The sequence below is a fragment of the Patagioenas fasciata genome, unplaced genomic scaffold (assembly GCF_037038585.1).
Source record: "Patagioenas fasciata isolate bPatFas1 unplaced genomic scaffold, bPatFas1.hap1 Unplaced_227, whole genome shotgun sequence".
In the NCBI taxonomy this organism is placed as follows: Eukaryota; Metazoa; Chordata; class Aves; order Columbiformes; family Columbidae; genus Patagioenas; species Patagioenas fasciata.
This window is the reverse complement of record NW_027288652.1, coordinates 42,218-61,627: the sequence shown is the minus strand read 5'-3', so window position 1 is coordinate 61,627 and position 19,410 is coordinate 42,218. Positions and strand designations below refer to the sequence as shown.

Here is a 19,410-nt window from a genome sequence, read left to right as displayed (position 1 = left end):
GACCCCCCATTGTCCCCAGGACCTATTGTGACATTCAGGGGACCCCCTTTGTCACTGGGGCCCATTGTGACACCATGGAGACCCCCGCTTGTCCTCAGGGTCCATTGTGACATCCTGGGCACCCCCCATTTTCCCCAGGACCCATTGTGACATCCCATGACCCCCTTTGTCCCCAGTGCTATTGTGAAATCCTGGGGACCCCTTTTGTCCCCAGGGCCCATTGTGGCACCATGGGGAACCCCTTTGTCACTGGGGGCCATTGTGACATTCCAGGATTCCACTTTGACCCCAGGGCTCGTTCTGACACCTTGGAGACTCCCATTGTCCCCAGGGCCCATTGTGACATCCTGGGCAACCCCATTGTCCCCAGGGCCCATTGTGACATCTGGGGGACGCCCTTGTCCCCAGGACCCATCGTGGCACCGTGGGGACCCTCCTTGTCACTTGGGCCCATTGTGACACCATGGGGACCCCCCCTTTGTCCCCAGTGCCCATTGTGACATTCAGGGGACCTACCATTGTCCCCAGGGCCCATTGTGACATCCTCGGCACCCCCTTGTCCCCAGGGCCCATTGTGACATCCTGGGGATCCCTCCTTGTCCCCAGGGCCCATTGTGACGTCCCAGGACCCCACTTTGTCCCCAGGGCCCATTGTAGCACCATGGGGACCCCCTTTGACCCCAGGGCCCATTGTGGCACCATGGCAACCCCATTTGTCCCCAGGGCCCATTGTGACATTCTTGGACCCCACTTTGTCCCCAGGGCCTATTGTGACACCATGGGGACCCCTCCTTGTCACTGGGGACCCATTGTGACACCATGGGGACCCCCCCTTGTCCTCAGGACTCATTCTGACATCCTGGACACCCCCCATTGTCCCCAGGGCCCATTGTGACATCCAATGCACCCCCTTGTCCCCAGGGCCCATTGTGACATTCAGGGGACCCCTCTTTGTCCCCAGGGCCCATTGTGACATCCTGGGGACCCCCCCTTGTCCCCAGGGCCCATTGTGACGTCCCAGGACCTGACATTGTCCCCAGGGCCCATTGTGACATCCTCTGCACCCCCTTGTCCCCAGGGCCCATTGTGACGTCCCAAGACCCCCCATTGTCCCCAGGGCCCATTGTGACATTCAGGGGACCCCCCTTTGTCCCTAGGGCCCATTCTGACACCGTGGGGACGCCCCTTGTCCCCAGGGCCCATTGTGACATGCTGGGGACGCTCTTTGTCCCCAGGGCCCATTGTGACATCCTGGGGACCCTCCTTGTCCCCAGAGCCCATTGTGACATCCAGGGGACCCCCTTTGTCCCCAGGGCCCATTGTGGCACCATGAGGCCCCTCTTTGTCACCGGAGGCCATTGTGACATCCCATGACCCCCCTTTGTCCCCAGTGCTATTGTGAAATCCTGGGGACCCCTTTCGTCCCCAGGGCCCATTATGACACCATGGGGAACCCCTTTGTCACTGGGGGCCATTGTGACATTCCAGGACCCCCCATTGTCCCCAGGGCCCATTGTGACATCCTGGGGATCCCTCCTTGTCTTCAGGGCCCATGGTGATGTCCGAGGACCCCCATTGTCCCCAGGGCCCATTGTGACATCCTCTGCACCCCCTTGTCCCCAGAGCTCATTGTGACATTCAGGGAACCCCTCTTTGTCCCCAGGGCCCATTGTGACATCCTGGGGACCCCCCCTTGTCCCCAGGGCCCATTGTGACGTCCCAGGAACCCCCATTGTCCCCAGGGCCCATTGTGACATCCTGGGGATCCCTCCTTGTCCCCAGAGCCCATTGTGACGTCCCAGGACCCCCCATTGTCCCCAGGACCTATTGTGACATTCAGGGGACCCCCTTTGTCACTGGGGCCCATTGTGACACCATGGAGTCCCCCGCTTGTCCTCAGGGTCCATTGTGACATCCTGGGCACCCCCCATTTTCCCCAGGACCCATTGTGACATCCCATGACCCCCTTTGTCCCCAGTGCTATTGTGAAATCCTGGGGACCCCTTTTGTCCCCAGGGCCCATTGTGGCACCATGGGGAACCCCTTTGTCACTGGGGGCCATTGTGACATTCCAGGATTCCACTTTGACCCCAGGGCTCGTTCTGACACCTTGGAGACTCCCATTGTCCCCAGGGCCCATTGTGACATCCTGGGCAACCCCATTGTCCCCAGGGCCCGTTGTGACATCTGGGGGACGCCCTTGTCCCCAGGACCCATCGTGGCACCGTGGGGACCCTCCTTGTCACTTGGGCCCATTGTGACACCATGGGGACCCCCCCTTTGTCCCCAGTGCCCATTGTGACATTCAGGGGACCTACCATTGTCCCCAGGGCCCATTGTGACATCCTGGGGATCCCTCCTTGTCCCCAGGGCCCATTGTGACGTCCCAGGACCCCCCTTTGTCCCCAGGGCCCATTGTAGCACCATGGGGACCCCCTTTGACCCCAGGGCCCATTGTGGCACCATGGCAACCCCTTTTGTCCCCAGGGCCCATTGTGACATTCTTGGACCCCACTTTGTCCCCAGGGCCTATTGTGACACCATGGGGACCCCTCCTTGTCACTGGGGACCCATTGTGACACCATGGGGACCCCCCCTTGTCCTCAGGACTCATTCTGACATCCTGGACACCCCCAATTGTCCCCAGGGCCCATTGTGACATCCAATGCACCCCCTTGTCCCCAGGGCCCATTGTGACATTCAGGGGACCCCTCTTTGTCCCCAGGGCCCATTGTGACATCCTGGGGACCCCCCCTTGTCCCCAGGGCCCATTGTGACGTCCCAGGACCTGACATTGTCCCCAGGGCCCATTGTGACATCCTCTGCACCCCCTTGTCCCCAGGGCCCATTGTGACGTCCCAGGACCCCCCATTGTCCCCAGGGCCCATTGTGACATTCAGGGGACCCCCCTTTGTCCCCAGGGCCCATTCTGATACCGTGGGGACGCCCCTTGTCCCCAGGGCCCATTGTGACATGCTGGGGACGCTCTTTGTCCCCAGGGCCCATTGTGACATCCTGGGGACCCTCCTTGTCCCCAGAGCCCATTGTGACATCCAGGGGACCCCCTTTGTCCCCAGGGCCCATTGTGGCACCATGAGGCCCCTCTTTGTCAGCGGAGGCCATTGTGACATCCCATGACCCCCTTTGTCCCCAGTGCTATTGTGAAATCCTGGGGACCCCTTTCGTCCCCAGGGCCCATTATGACACCATGGGGAACCCCTTTGTCACTGGGGGCCATTGTGACATTCCAGGACCCCCCATTGTCCCCAGGGCCCATTGTGACATCCTGGGGATCCCTCCTTGTCTTCAGGGCCCATGGTGATGTCCGAGGACCCCCATTGTCCCCAGGGCCCATTGTGACATCCTCTGCACCCCCTTGTCCCCAGGGCCCATTGTGACATTCAGGGGACCCCTCTTTGTCCCCAGGGCCCATTGTGACATCCTGGGGATCCCTCCTTGTCCCCAGGGCTTATTGTGACATCCTGGAGATCCCTCCTTGTCCCCAGGGCCCATTGTGACGTCCCAGGACCCCCCATTGTCCCCAGGACCTATTGTGACATTCAGGGGACCCCCTTTGTCACTGGGGCCCATTGTGACACCATGGGGACCCCTCCTTGTCACTGGGGACCCATTATGACACCATGGGGACCCCCCTTGTCCTCAGGACTCATTCTCACATCCTGGACACCCCACATTGTCCCCAGGGCCCATTGTGACATCCACTGCACCCCCTTGTCCCCAGGGCCCATTGTAACATTCAGGGGACGGCTCTTTGTCCCCAGGGGCCATTGTGACATCCTGGGGACCCCCCCTTGTCCCCAGGGCCCATTGTGACGTCCCAGGACCCCCCATTGTCCCCAGGACCTATTGTGACATTCAGGGGACCCCCTTTGTCACTGGGGCCCATTGTGACACCATGGAGACCCCCGCTTGTCCTCAGGGTCCATTGTGAAATCCTGGCCACCCCCTTGCTCCCAGGGCCCGTTGTGGCACCATGGGGACACCCCCTTTGTCCCCAGGGCCCATTGTAGCACCATGGGGACCCCCTTTGACCCCAGGGCCCATTGTGGCACTATGGCAACCCCTTTTGTCCCCAGGGCCCATTGTGACATTCTTTGACCCCACTTTGTCCCCAGGGCCTATTGTGACACCATGGGGACCCCTCCTTGTCACTGGGGACCCATTGTGACACCATGGGGACCCCGCCTTGTCCTCAGGACTCATTCTCACATCCTGGACGCCCCCCATTGTCCCCAGGGCCCATTATGACATCCACTGCTCCCCCTTGTCCCCAGGGCCCATTGTGACATTCAGGGGACCCCTCTTTGTCCCCAGGGCCCATTGTGACATCCTGGGGACCCCCCCTTGTCCCCAGGGCCCATTGTGACGTCCCAGGACCCCCCATTGTCCCCAGGGCCCATTGTGACATCCTGTGGATCCCTCCTTGTCCCCAGGGCCCATTGTGACGTCCCAGGACCCCCCATTGTCTCCAGGGCCCATTGTGATATGCTGGGGAGCCCTCTTTGTCCCCAGGGCCCATTGTGAAATTCAGGGGACCCCAACTTGTCCTCAGGGCCCATTCTGATATCCTGGGGACACTCTTTGTCCCCAGGGCCCATTGTGACATCCCAGGACCGCCTGTTGTCCCCAGGGCCCATTGTGACATCCTGGGGACCCCATTGTCACCAGAGCCCATTGTGATATCCTGGTGACCACCCTTTGTCCCCAGGGCCCATTGTGATATCCTGAGGTCCGCCCTTTGTCCCCAGGGCCCATTGTGACGTCCCAGGACCCCCCATTGTCCCCAGGGCCCATTGTGACATTCAGGGGCCCCCGTTTGTCATTGGGGCCCATTGTGAGATCCCAGGACCCCACATTGTCCCAAGGGCCCATTGTGACTTTCAGGGGACTCCACTTTTCCCCAGGACCCATTGTGACACTATAGGGACCCCTCCTTGTGCCCAGTGCCCATTGTGACACCGTGGGTACCACCCTTGTCCCCAGGGCCCATTGTGACATCCTGGGGACACCCCCTTGTCCCCAGGGCCCATTGTGACATTTTGGGAATCCCTCCTTGTCCCCAGGGCCCATTGTGACGTCCCAGGACCCCCCATTGTCCCCAGGACCCATTGTGACATTCAGGGGACCCCCTTTGTCACTGGGGCCCATTGTGAAATCCCAGGACCCCACATTGTCCCCAGGGCCCATTGTGACATCCTGCGGACCCCCCTTTGTCCCCAGGGCCCATTTTGACATTCAGGGGACCCACCATTGTCCTCAGGGCCCATTGTGAGGTCCCAGGACCCCCCATTGTCCCCAGGGCCCATTGTGACATCCTCGGCACCCCCTTGTCCCCAGGGTCAATTGTGACACTATGGGGACCCCCCCTTGTGCCCAGGGCCTATTGTGACACTGTGGGTACCACCCTTGTCTGCAGGGCTCATTGTGACATCCCAGGACCCCCCATTGTCCCCAGGGCCCATTGTGACATTCAGGGGACCCAACTTGTCCCCAGGGCCCATTCTGACACCGTGGGGACGCCCTTTGTCCCCAGGGCCCATTGTGACATGCTGGGGATGCTCTTTGTTCCCAGGGCCCATTGTGACATCCTGGGGACCCTCCTTGTCCCCAGAGCCCATTGTGACATCCAGGGGTCCCCCTTTGTCCCCAGGGCCCATTGTGGCACCATAGGGACCCCTTTGTCCCAAGACTTCATTGTGACATCCTGGGGACCCCCCTTGTCCTCAGGGTCCATTGTGACAGCCCAGGACCTTACATTGTCCCCAGGGCCCATTGTGATATCTGGGGGACCCCCTTGTTCCCAAGGCCCATTGTGACATCCTGGGGACCCACCCTTGTCCCCAGGGCCCATTGTGACATCCCAGGACCCCCCATTGTCCCCAGGGCCCATTGTGACATTTTGGGAATCCCTCCTTGTCCCCCGGGCCCATTGTGACGTCCCAGGACCCCCCATTGTCCCCAGGGCCCATTGTGACATCCTCTGCACCCCCTTGTCCCCAGAGCTCATTGTGACATTCAGGGAACCCCTCTTTGTCCCCAGGGCCCATTGTGACATCCTGGGGACCCCCCCTTGTCCCCAGGGCCCATTGTGACGTCCCAGGAACCCCCATTGTCCCCAGGGCCCATTGTGACATCCTGGGGATCCCTCCTTGTCCCCAGAGCCCATTGTGACGTCCCAGGACCCCCCATTGTCCCCAGGACCTATTGTGACATTCAGGGGACCCCCTTTGTCACTGGGGCCCATTGTGACACCATGGAGACCCCCGCTTGTCCTCAGAGTCCATTGTGACATCCTGGGCACCCCCCATTTTCCCCAGGACCCATTGTGACATCCCATGACCCCCTTTGTCCCCAGTGCTATTGTGAAATCCTGGGGACCCCTTTTGTCCCCAGGGCCCATTGTGGCACCATGGGGAACCCCTTTGTCACTGGGGGCCATTGCGACATTCCAGGATTCCACTTTGACCCCAGGGCTCGTTCTGACACCTTGGAGACTCCCATTGTCCCCAGGGCCCATTGTGACATCCTGGGCAACCCCATTGTCCCCAGGGCCCGTTGTGACATCTGGGGGACGCCCTTGTCCCCAGGACCCATCGTGGCACCGTGGGGACCCTCCTTGTCACTTGGGCCCATTGTGACACCATGGGGACCCCCCCTTTGTCCCCAGGGCCCATTGTGACATCCTCGGCACCCCCTTGTCCCCAGGGCCCATTGTGACATCCTGGGGATCCCTCCTTGTCCCCAGGGCCCATTGTGACGTCCCAGGACCCCCCTTTGTCCCCAGGGCCCATTGTAGCACCATGGGGACCCCCTTTGACCCCAGGGCCCATTGTGGCACCATGGCAACCCCTTTTGTCCCCAGGGCCCATTGTGACATTCTTGGACCCCACTTTGTCCCCAGGGCCTATTGTGACACCATGGGGACCCCTCCTTGTCACTGGGGACCCATTGTGACACCATGGGGACCCCCCCTTGTCCTCAGGACTCATTCTGACATCCTGGACACCCCCCATTGTCCCCAGGGCCCATTGTGACATCCACTGCACCCCCTTGTCCCCAGGGCCCATTGTGACATTCAGGGGACCCCTCTTTGTCCCCAGGGCCCATTGTGACATCCTGGGGACCCCCCCTTGTCCCCAGAGCCCATTGTGACGTCCCAGGACCTGACATTGTCCCCAGGGCCCATTGTGACATCCTCTGCACCCCCTTGTCCCCAGGGCCCATTGTGACGTCCCAGGACCCCCCATTGTCCCCAGGGCCCATTGTGACATTCAGGGGACCCCCCTTTGTCCCCAGGGCCCATTGTGACATCCTGGGGACCCTCCTTGTCCCCAGAGCCCATTGTGACATCCAGGGGACCCCCTTTGTCCCCAGGGCCCATTGTGGCACCATGAGGCCCCTCTTTGTCACTGGAGGCCATTGTGACATCCCATGACCCCCCTTTGTCCCCAGTGCTATTGTGAAATCCTGGGGACCCCTTTCGTCCCCAGGGCCCATTATGACACCATGGGGAACCCCTTTGTCACTGGGGGCCATTGTGACATTCCAGGACCCCCCATTGTCCCCAGGGCCTATTGTGACATCCTGGGGATCCCTCCTTGTCTTCAGGGCCCATAGTGATGTCCGAGGACCCCCATTGTCCCCAGGGCCCATTGTGACATCTTCTGCACCCCCTTGTCCCCAGGGCCCATTGTGACATTCAGGGGACCCCTCTTTGTCCCCAGGGCCCATTGTGACATCCTGGGGATCCCTCCTTGTCCCCAGGGCCCATTGTGACATCCTGGAGATCCCTCCTTGTCCCCAGGGCCCATTGTGACGTCCCAGGACCCCCCATTGTCCCCAGGACCTATTGTGACATTCAGGGGACCCCCATTTGTCACTGGGCCACATTGTGACACCATGGGGACCCGTCCTTCTCACTGGGGACCCATTATGACACTATGGGGACCCCCCTTGTCCTCAGGACTCATTCTCACATCCTGGACACCCCACATTGTCCCCAGGGCCCATTGTGACATCCACTGCACCCCCTTGTCCCCAGGGCCCATTGTGACATTCAGGGGACCCCTCTTTGTCCCCAGGGCCCATTGTGACATCCTGGGGACCCCCCCTTGTCCCCAGGGCCCATTGTGATGTCCCAGGACCCCCCATTGTCCACAGGGCCCATTGTGACACTATGGGGACCCCCCCTTGTGCCCAGGGCCCATTGTGACACCGTGGGTACCACCCTTGTCTGCAGGGCTCATTGAGACATCCCAGGACCCCCCACTGTCCCCAGGGCCCATTGTGACATTCAGGGGACCCCCCTTTGTCCCCAGGGCCCATTCTGATAAGGTGGGGACCCCCTTTGTCCCCAGGGCCCATTGTGACATGCTGGGGACGCTCTTTGTCCCCAGGGCCCATTGTGACATCCTGGGGACCCTCCTTGTCCCCAGAGCCCATTGTTACATCCAGGGGAGCCCATTTGTCCCCAGGGCCCATTGTGGCACCATAGGGACCCCCTTTGTCACTGGGGCCCATTGTGACATCCCAGGACCCGCCCTGGTCCCACGGGCGCATTTTGAAATCCTGGGGACCCCCTTTGTCCCAAGAATTCATTGTGACATCCTGGGGACCCCCCTTGTCCTCAGGGTCCAATGTGACAGCCCAGGACCCTCCATTGTCCCCAGGGCCCATTGTGACATCCTCGGCACCCCCTTGTCCCCAGGGCCCATTGTGACATTCAGGGGACCCCTCTTTGTCCCCAGGGCCCATTGTGACATCCTGGGGACGCCCCCTTGTCCCCAGGGCTCATTGTGACGTCCCAGGACCCCCCATTGTCCCCAGGGCCCATTGTGACATCCTGGGGATCCCTCCTTGTCCCCAGGGCCCATTGTGACGTCCCAGGACCCCCCATTGTCCCCAGGACCTATTGTGACATTCAGGGGACCCCCTTTGTCACTGGGGCCCATTGTGACACCATGGAGACCCCTGCTTGTCCTCAGGGTCCATTGTGACATCCTGGCCACCCCCTTGCTCCCAGGGCCCATTGTGGCACCATGGGGACACCCTCTTTGTCCCCAGGGCCCATTGTGACATCCCAGGACCCCCCTTTGTCCCCAGGGCCCATTGTAGCACCATGGGGACCCCCTTTGTCCCCAGGGCCCATTGTGACATTCTTGGACCCCACTTTGTCCCCAGGGCCTATTGTGACACCATGGGGATCCCTCCTTGTCACTGGGGAACCATTGTGACACCATGGGGACCTCGCCTTGTCCTCAGGACTCATTCTGACATCCTGGACACCCCCCATTGTCCCCAGGGCCCATTGTGACATTCACTGCACCCCCTTGTCCCCAGGGCCCATTGTGACATTCAGGGGACCCCTCTTTGTCCCCAGGGCCCATTGTGACATCCTGGGGACCCCCCCTTGTCCCCAGGGCCCATTGTGACGTCCCACGACCCCCCATTGTCCCCAGGGCCCATTGTGACGTCCCAGGACCCCCCTTTGTCCCCAGGGCCCATTGTGAAATTCAGGGGACCCCAACTTGTTCTCAGGGCTCATTCTGATATCCTGGGGACACTCTTTGTCCCCAGGGCCCATTGTGACATGCCAGGACCGCCTGTTGTCCCCAGGGCCCATTGTGACATCCTGGGGACCCCATTGTCACCAGAGCCCATTGTGATATCCTGGCGACCACCCTTTGTCCCCAGGGCCCATTGTGATATCCTGAGGACCGCCCTTTGTCCCCAGGGCCCATTGTGACGTCCTAGGACCCCCCATTGTCCCCAGGGCCCATTGTGACATTCAGGGGCCCCCGTTTGTCATTGGGGCCCATTGTGAGATCCCAGGACCCCACATTGTCCCAAGGGCCCATTGTGACTTTCAGGGGACCCCACTTGTCCCCAGGACCCATTGTGACACTATAGGGACCCCTCCTTGTGCCCAGTGCCCATTGTGACACCGTGGGTACCACCCTTGTCCGCAGGGCCCATTGTGACATCCTGGGGACACCCCCTTGTCCCCAGGGCCCATTGTGACATTTTGGGAATCCCTCCTTGTCCCCAGGGCCCATTGTGACGTCGCAGGACCCCCCATTGTCCCCAGGACCCATTGTGACATTCAGGGGACCCCCTTTGTCACTGGGGCCCATTGTGAAATCCCAGGACCCCACATTGTCCCTAGGGCCCATTGTAACATCCTGGGGACCCCCCCTTTGTCCCCAGTGCCCATTGTGACATCCTGCGGACCCCCCTTTGTCCCCAGGGCCCATTTTGACATTCAGGGGACCCACCATTGTCCTCAGGGCCCATTGTGAGGTCCCAGGACCCCCCATTGTCCCCAGGGCCCATTGTGACATTCAGAGGACCCCCCTTGTCCCTAGGGCCCATTCTGATACCGTGGGGACCCCCTTTGTCCCCAGGGCCCATTGTGACATGCTGGGGATGCTCTTTGTTCCCAGGGCCCATTGTGACATCCTGGGGACCCTCCTTGTCCCCAGAGCCCATTGTGACATCCAGGGGACCCCCTTTGTCCCCAGGGCCCATTGTGGCACCATAGGGACCCCCTTTGTCACTGGGGCTCATTGTGACATCCCAGGACCCCACCTGGTCTCCAGGGCCCATTGTGACATCCTGGGGACCCCTTTGTCCCAAGACTTCATTGTGACATCCTGGGGACCCCCCTTGTCCTCAGGGTCCATTGTGACAGCCCAGGACCTTACATTGTCCCCAGGGCCCATTGTGATATCTGGGGGACCCCCTTGTTCCCAAGGCCCATTGTGACATCCTGGGGACCCCCCCTTGTCCCCAGGGCCCATTGTGACATCCCAGGACCTTACTTTGTCCCCAGGGCCCATTGTGACATTTTGGGAATCCCTCCTTGTCCCCCGGGCCCATTGTGACGTCCCAGGACCCCCCATTGTCCCCAGGGCCCATTGTGACATCCTGGGGATCCCTCCTTGTCCCCAGGGCCCATTGTGACATCCCAGGACCCCCCATTGTCCCCAGGGCCCATTGTGACATCCTCTGCACCCCCTTGTCCCCAGAGCTCATTGTGACATTCAGGGAACCCCTCTTTGTCCCCAGGGCCCATTGTGACATCCTGGGGACCCCCCCTTATCCCCAGGGCCCATTGTGACGTCCCAGGACCCCCCATTGTCCCCAGGGCCCATTGTGACATCCTGGGGATCCCTCCTTGTCCCCAGGGCCCATTGTGACGTCCCAGGACCCCCCATTGTCCGCAGGACCTATTGTGAAATTCAAGGGACCCCCTTTGTCACTGGGGCCCATTGTGACACCATGGAGACCCCCGCTTGTCCTCAGGGTCCATTGTGACATCCTGGGCACCCCCCATTTTCCCCAGGACCCATTGTGACATCCTGGCCACCCCCTTGCTCGCAGGGCCCGTTGTGGCACCATGGGGACACCCCCTTTGTCCCCAGGGCCCATTGTGACATCACAGGACCCCCCTTTGTCCCCAGGGCCCATTGTAGCACCATGGGGACCCCCTTTGACCCCAGGGCCCATTGTGGCACCATGGCAACCCCTTTTGTCCCCAGGGCCCATTGTGACATTCTTGGACCCCACTTTGTCCCCAGGGCCTATTGTGACACCATGGGGACCCCTCCTTGTCACTGGGGACCCATTGTGACACCATGGGGAACCCCCTTGTCCTCAGGACTCATTCTGACATCCTGGACACCCCCCATTGTCCCCAGGGCCCATTGTGACATCCACTGCACCCCCTTGTCCCCAGGGCCCATTGTGACATTCAGGGGACCCCTCTTTGTCCCCAGGGCCCATTGTGACATCCTGGGGACCCCCCCTTGTCCCCAGGGCCCATTGTGACGTCCCAGGACCCCCCATTGTCCCCAGGGCCCATTGTGACACTATGGGGACCCCCCTTGTGCCCAGGGCCCATTGTGACACCGTGGGTACCACCCTTGTCCGCAGGGCTCATTGAGACATCCCAGGACCCCCCATTGTCCCCAGGGCCCATTGTGACATTCAGGGGACCCCCCTTTGTCCCCAGGGCCCATTCTGATACCGTGGGGACCCCCTTTGTCCCCAGGGCCCATTGTGACATGCTGGGGACTCTCTTTGTCCCCAGCGCCCATTGTGACATCCTGGGGACCCTCCTTGTCCCCAGAGCCCATTGTGACATCCTGGGGACCCCCCCTTGTCCCCAGGGCCCATTGTCACGTCCCAGGACCCCCCATTGTCCCCAGGGCCCATTGTGATATGCTGGGGAGCCCTCTTTGTCCCCAGGGCCCATTGTGAAATTCAGGGGACCCCAACTTGTCCCCAGGGCCCATTGTGACATCCTGGGGACCCCATTGTCACCAGAGCCCATTGTGATATCCTGGCGACCACCCTTTGTCCCCAGGGCCCATTGTGATATCCTGAGGACCGCCCTTTGTCCCCAGGGCCCATTGTGACATCCCAGGACCCTCTTTGTCCCTGTCGAGGGTTAGGATTGCGGGGTGACAATCAAACCCTGCCAGATGTGTTGTCAACGTCCTCTCCCCCCCCAATTCCCCCTTTTTCCTGTCCCTCTCCCCCTTCCCACTCAGCACAGGCGATTGGGAGGGGAAGAAGCACAGAGGGAAGAGAGTTGGAAAAGTTAAAGATGTTTTACTGATGCTACTGATAAGAACAGGGAAAATAATACAAAATATACAAAACCAATCTTGTAAGTCTCAGCAACTGCAGAGCCAGCACCCAAAGTCCTGGATTAGACTCTGTAGCCAACCGGAGCTGGATTCAGTCTCTCACTAGGCCTCCGTTCGCAGGGACGACCAGCAAGGTCCTCTCCTAATGTCATCCATGAGGAGAAAAGGGCCGAGATCCTCGTGATCTCCCACTTTTATATGAAGCATTCACGTGAACGGAATGTTATACACAGTTGGTCACCGGTTTCTCGTTGCCCCTCTCGCGAGATGTGCATCCGTGCTTATCAATAAGTTTTCATTCCATTGCTGGGTTTGCCAAAACATGTGTCCGGTTCTCCAGGAAAATGCAGCTGATATGAAGCTTGAGCTGACAGGCAAATTCACTAAAAGAGAAACTTGTTTTTTAACAAAACCAGGACATTCCACCCCTTATAATATGACATTCACTGAATACTTAAACCTTATCAATACAATCTATCAATACAATCTAATTAATCACTACTACTATATATATATATATACATATGTACATATATACACAGGAGTAATTAATCAGTGGACCATCCTTTGAAAAGTTCATTAAGTTCATTTTGTCACCACAGTCTCCGAGGGAGGGAAAATGGTCCAAGTGCATCTCATGGCCCCTGTTTGTGGGTTAAGGACACCAACTTCCAAGAAGGTGTCGGGCGCCACTCGAAGAAGCCAGCGCTGGTTTCATCGCCATTGTCTTGATCTGAAAGACACTTATTAAACATTGTTAGTGCGGCAATTCACATCGTACAGTTCAGCATTGCACATTTTCACCTAAAATCAAATCCCCTTGAGGTGCACACCGAACTTCTCCATCCTTGAGCATCACCCACCAGGTGCTGCCAGGTCCCTGGGCAAAAACAATCCCACGAATAGGTTTGCCTGTGCCTGAGGCAGGAGGAACCCAGACTGCCTTTCCTAACATATTTTTCATGTGTACTACAGGGACTTTATCTCCTTCTACAGTCCATAGAATTTCTGATTGGGCAGGCCCGGCTCGATTGGTTGATCCCCTGGTGTTGCCCAACCAAGTGGCTTTTGCTAAATGTGAATCCCAGTTTTTAAAGGCTCCACCACCAAGTGCCTTTAGTGTAGTTTTTAACAAACCATTGCACCTTTCAGTTTTCCCAGAGGCTGGTGCATGATATGCAATATGATATACCCACTCAATACCATGTTCTTTGGCCCAATTGTCTATAATACTGTTTTTGAAATGAGTACCATTGTCTGATTCAATTCTTTCTGGCGTACCGTGCCGCCAAAGGACTTGCTTCTCAAGGCCCAAGATGGTATTTCGGGCTGTAGCATGAGGTACGGCAGATGTTTCCAACCATCCAGTGGTTGCTTCCACCATTGTAAGTACATAACGCTTACCTTGACGTGTTTGTGGAAGTGTAATATAATCAATCTGCCAAGCTTCTCCATACTTACACTTTAACCATCACCCCCCACATAAGGACCCCCCATCTAAGGACCCCCCAGTTGTGCCCAGGGCCCATTGTGCCGTCCCAGAACCCCTCATTGTCCCCAGGGCCCATTGTGACATCCTGGCAACCTCCCTTTGTCCCCAGGGCCCATAGTGACATCCCAGGACCCCCAATTGTCCCCAAGGCCCATTGTGACACCATGGGGAACCCCCTTGTCACTGGGGATGCATTGTGACACAATGGGGACCCCCTCTTTGTCTCAGGTGCCCATTGTGACATCCTGGAGACCCCCCTTGTCCCCAGGGTCTATTGTGACATCCTGGGGACCTCCTTTATCCCCAGGACCCATTGTGACGTCCCAGGACCCCTCATAGTCCCCAGAGGCCATTGTGACATCCTGGGGACCCCTCTTTCCCCTAGGGCCTAATGTCACATCCTGGGGACTCCTCTTTGTCCCCTGGGCCCATTATGACATCCTGGGCACCCCGTTTGTCCCCAGGGCCCATTGTGATATCCCAGGACCCCAGTTTGTCCCCAGGGCCCATTACTACAGGGTAGGACCCCCCTTGTCCCCAGGGACCATTGTGACATTCAGGGGACCCCTCTTTGTTCCCAGGGCCCATTGTGGCACCATGGGGACCCTCTTTGTCACTGGGGCCCATTGTGACATCCCAGGACCCCACTTTGTCTTAGAAGGTCACTATTCGGACCCCCGGAGCCCCCCGGCCCCACACCCGCCCCGCAGCCCCACAGCGCGCGGTCTCGGGCCCCGGTGCCGGCGAAGCCACGTCCTGGCTGCGGCCGGAGGAGCCGCCGCTTGTCCGCCCCCCACGTCCCCCCGATCGCTGCTGCTGTCGCTGCCTGAGGAGCCGCAGGAGCCGCCGCTTGTCCGCCCCCCACGTCCCCCCGATCGCTGCTGCTGTCGCTGCCTGAGGAGCCGCAGGAGCCGCCGCTTGTCCGCCCCCCCACGTCCCCCCGATCGCTGCTGCTGTCGCTGCCTGAGGAGCCGCAGGAGCCGCCGCTTGTCCGCCCCCCCACGTCCCCCCGATCGCTGCTGCTGTCGCTGCCTGAGGAGCCGCAGCAGCCGCCGCTTGTCCGCCCCCCCACGTCCCCCCGATCGCTGCTGCTGTCGCTGCCTGAGGAGCCGCAGCAGCCGCCGCTTGTCCGCCCCCCCACGTCCCCCCGATCGCTGCTGCTGTCGCTGCCTGAGGAGCCGCAGCAGCCGCCGCTTGTCCGCCCCCCCACGTCCCCCCGATCGCTGCTGCTGTCGCTGCCTGAGGAGCCGCAGCAGCCGCCGCTTGTCCGCCCCCCCACGTCCCCCCGATCGCTGCTGCTGTCGCTGCCTGAGGAGCCGCAGCAGCCGCCGCTTGTCCGCCCCCCACGTCCCCCCGATCGCTGCTGCTGTCGCTGCCTGAGGAGCCGCAGCAGCCGCCGCTTGTCCACCCAGCCCCGACTGCCCCCATCCAATCGCCGCCGCTGCCGCCCCCGCCACCCCCCTTCTCCCGCCATCCCGGTGTCACAACGGGGACTTCGAGCGCGGCTGTGGAGGCAGCAGCTGTTCTGATAGCGAAGCCAAACCGGACCGGGAAACAGGACCGGGAACCAGGAACCGTGGGAGGGAAGTTTTCCCTTGGAGCAAACAAACCCCAGGTGTTCTTCAATGTTTATTGAGAAAGCAGAGTCAGGATGTACCAGTAGTCCGATCAGTGACCTTCTAAGGCAAAGTGGGGTCCTGGGATGTCACAATGGGCCCTGGGGACAAAGGGGGTCCCCATGGTGCCACAATGGGCCCTGGGGACAAAGGGAGTCACCAGGATGTCACAATGGGCCCTGGGGACAAGGGGGGTCCCACCCTGTAACAATGGGCCCTGGGGACAAAGTGGGGCCCTGGGATGTCACAATGGGCCCTGGGGACAAATGGGGTCCTGGGACGTCACAAGGGGTCCTGGGGATAAAGGGGGTCCCCAGGATGTCACAATGGGCACTTGAGACAAACGTGGGGTCCCCATTGTGTCACAATGCATCCCCAGTGACAAGAGGGTTCCCCATGGTGTCACAATGGGCCCTGGGGACAATTGGGGGTCCTGGGATGTCACAATGGGCCCTGAGGACAACAGGGGGTCCCCACGGTGTCAAAATGGGCCCTGGTGACATACGGGGCAGCCCAGGATGTCACAATGGGCCCTGGGGACAAAGAGGGGTCCCCAGGATGTTCACAATGGGCCCTGGAGACAGTGGGGGGTCCAGAAATGTCACAATGGGCCCTGGGGACAAAGGGGGCTCCCCAGGATGTCACAATGGGCTCTGGGGAAAGAGGGGGTCCCCACGGTGTCACAATGCACCCTGGGGACAATGGGGGGTCCTGGGACGTCACAATGGGCCCTGGGGACACAGGGGTCCCAAGGATGTGATAATGGGCTCTGGGGACAAGTGGGGTCCCCAGGATGTCACAATGGGCACTGGGGAGAAAAGGGTGGTCCCCATGGTGTCACAATGGGCCCTAGTGACAAGGAGGGTCCCCACGGTTCCACGATGGGCCCTGGGGACAAGGGGGTCCACCAGATGTCACAATGGGCCCTGGGGACAAAGGGAGGTCCTAGGACGTCACAGTGGGCCCAGGGGACAAAGTGGGGTCCCCTGAATGTCACAATGGGACCTGCAGACAAAGGGGGGTCCTGGGATGTCACAATGGGCCCCAGTGACAAAGGGGGTCCCCAGGATGTCACAACAGGCCCTGGGGACAAAGAGGGCTCTCCTGAATGTCAAAATGGGCCCTGGGGACAAGGGGGGACCCCAGGATGCAACAACGGGCCCTGGGGACAAAGAGGGGTCCCCTGAATGTCACAAAGGGCCCTGGGGACAAGGGGGTGCCCTGGGATGTCACAATGGACCCTGGGGACAAATAGCAGTTCCCTGAATATCACAATGGGCCCTGGAGACAAGGGGTGTCCTGGGATGTCACAATGGGCCCCAGTGACAAAGGGCGTCCCTGTGGTGCCAAAATGGGCCCTGGGGACAAAGGGGGTCCCCAGGATGTCACAATGGGTCCCGGGGACAAAGGGCATCCTCATGGTGCCACAATGGACCCTAGTGACAAACGAGGTCCCCAGGATGTCACAACGGGCCCTGGGGAGAAAGGGGGGTCCTGGGATGTCACAATGGGACCTGGGACAACGGGGGGTCCCCAGGATGTCACAATGAGCCCTGGGGACAAGCAGGGTACCCACGGTGTCACAATGGGCCCTGGGGACAAAGGGGGGTCCCGAGGATGTCACAATGGGCCCTGGGGACAATTGGGGGATCCTGGGATGTCACAATGGGCCCTGGGGACAAAGATGAGTCCCCTAAATGTCACAATGGGCCCTGGAGACAGAGGGGCTCCCCATGGTTCCACAATGGGCCCTGAGGAAAAAGCAGGGTCGCCAGGATGTCACAATGGGCTCTTGGAAAAATGGAGGGTCCAGGGACGTCACAATGGGCCCTGGGGACAAAGGAGGTCCCCAGGATGTCACAATGACCCCTTGGGACAACGGGGCCATTGTGGACATCACAATGGGTCCTGGGAACAAAGTGGGGTCCCCAGGATGTCACAATGGGCCCTGGGGACAAAGGGGGTCCCCAGAATTTCACAATGGACCCTGGGGACAAAGGGAGTCCCCACACTGTCACAATAGGCCCTGGGGACAAAGGGTGTGCCCAGGATGTCACAATGGGTCCTGGGGACAAAGGGGGTCCTGTGATGTCACAATGGGCCCTGGGGACAAAGGGGGTCCCCATGGTGCCACAATGGACCCTAGGGACAAACGAGGTCCCCAGGATGTCACAATGGGCCCTAGGGACAAAGGGAGTCCCCACCCTGTCACAATAGGCCCTGGGGACAAAGGGGGTGCCCAGGATGTCACAATGGGTCCTGGGGACAAAGGGCATCCCCATGGTGCCACAATGGACCCTAGTGACAAACGAGGTCCCCAGGATGTCACAACGGGCCCTAGGGACAAAGGGGGGTCCCCAGGATGTCAAAATAGGCCCTGGGGACAAAGAGGGGGCCTGGGACGTCACAATGGGCCCTGGGGACAATGGGGGGTCCTGGGATGTCACAATGAGCCCTGGGCACAATTGGGGGGTCCTTAGATGTCACAACGGGCTCTGGGGACAAAGGGCGTCTCCAGGATGTCACAATGGGCCCTGGGGACAAAGTGGGGTCCTGAAATGTCACAATGGGCCCTGGGCACAAAGGGGGTTCCCAGGATGTCACAATGGGCTCTGAGGACAACGGGGATTCCAACGGTGTCACAATGGGCCCTTGGGACAAAGGCTGTCCCCTGAATGTCACAATGGGCCCTGGGGACAAAGGGGGTCCCCAGGATGTCACAATGGGTCTGGGGACAATGGGGGGTCCGGGGACGTCACAATGGGCCCTGGGGACAAAGGGGGGTCCTGGGACGTCACAATGGGCCCTGGTGACAAAGGGGATCCCCCAGAAGTCACAATGGGCCCTGGGGACAAAGTGAGGTCCTGGGAAGTCACAATGGGCCCCAGTGACAAAGGGGGTCCCAATGGTGCCACAATGGGTCCTGGGGAAAAAGGGCATCCCCAGGATGTCACAATGGGCTCTGGGGACAAGGGGGGGTCCTGGGACATCACAGTGGGCCATGGGGAACAAGGGGGTCCCCAGGATGTCACAATGGGCTCTGGGGACAAGGGGGGATCCCCATAGTGTTACAATGGGTCCCAGTGACAAGGGTGGTCCCCACGGTGCCACGGTGGGTCCTGGAGACAAGGGGGGTCCCCAGGATGTCACAATGGGCCCTGGGGATGACGGGGGGTCCTGGGACGTCACAATGGGCCCTGGGGACAATGGGGGGTCTTGGGATGTCACAATGAGCCCTGGGCACAACTGGAAGGTCCCTAAATGTCACAATGGGCCCTGGGGACAAAGGGGGTCCCCACGGTGTCACAATGGGCCCAGGGGACAGAGGGGAGTCCCCAGGATGTCACAACGGGCTCTGGGGACCAGGGGCGTCCCGAGGATGTCACAATGGGCCCTGGGGACAAAGTGGGGTCCTGGGAGGTCACAATGTGCCCTGGGCACAAAGGGGGTTTCCAGGATGTCACAATGGGCTCTGGGGACAACAGGGGTCCCGACGGTGTCACAATGGGCCCTTGGGACAAAGGCTGTCCCCTGAATGTCACAATGGGCCCTGGGGACAAAGGGGGTCCCCAGGATGTCACAATGGGCCTTCAGTATAAAGTGGGGTCCTGGGATGTCACAATGGGCC

The 19,410-nt window shown here is 60.1% G+C and overlaps 1 long non-coding RNA gene across 1 annotated transcript in view; it reads left to right on the top strand.

The window, feature by feature from the left end:
- LOC139826802 (uncharacterized) overlaps positions 1-13,567 on the top strand; it is a 36,394-nt gene extending 22,827 nt beyond the window's left edge. The window contains exon 3 of the long non-coding RNA XR_011736938.1: positions 13,277-13,567. This is a non-coding gene — a long non-coding RNA (uncharacterized lncRNA). The remainder of the gene's footprint in view (positions 1-13,276) is intronic.
- Positions 13,568-19,410: the final 5,843 nt, after the last annotated feature.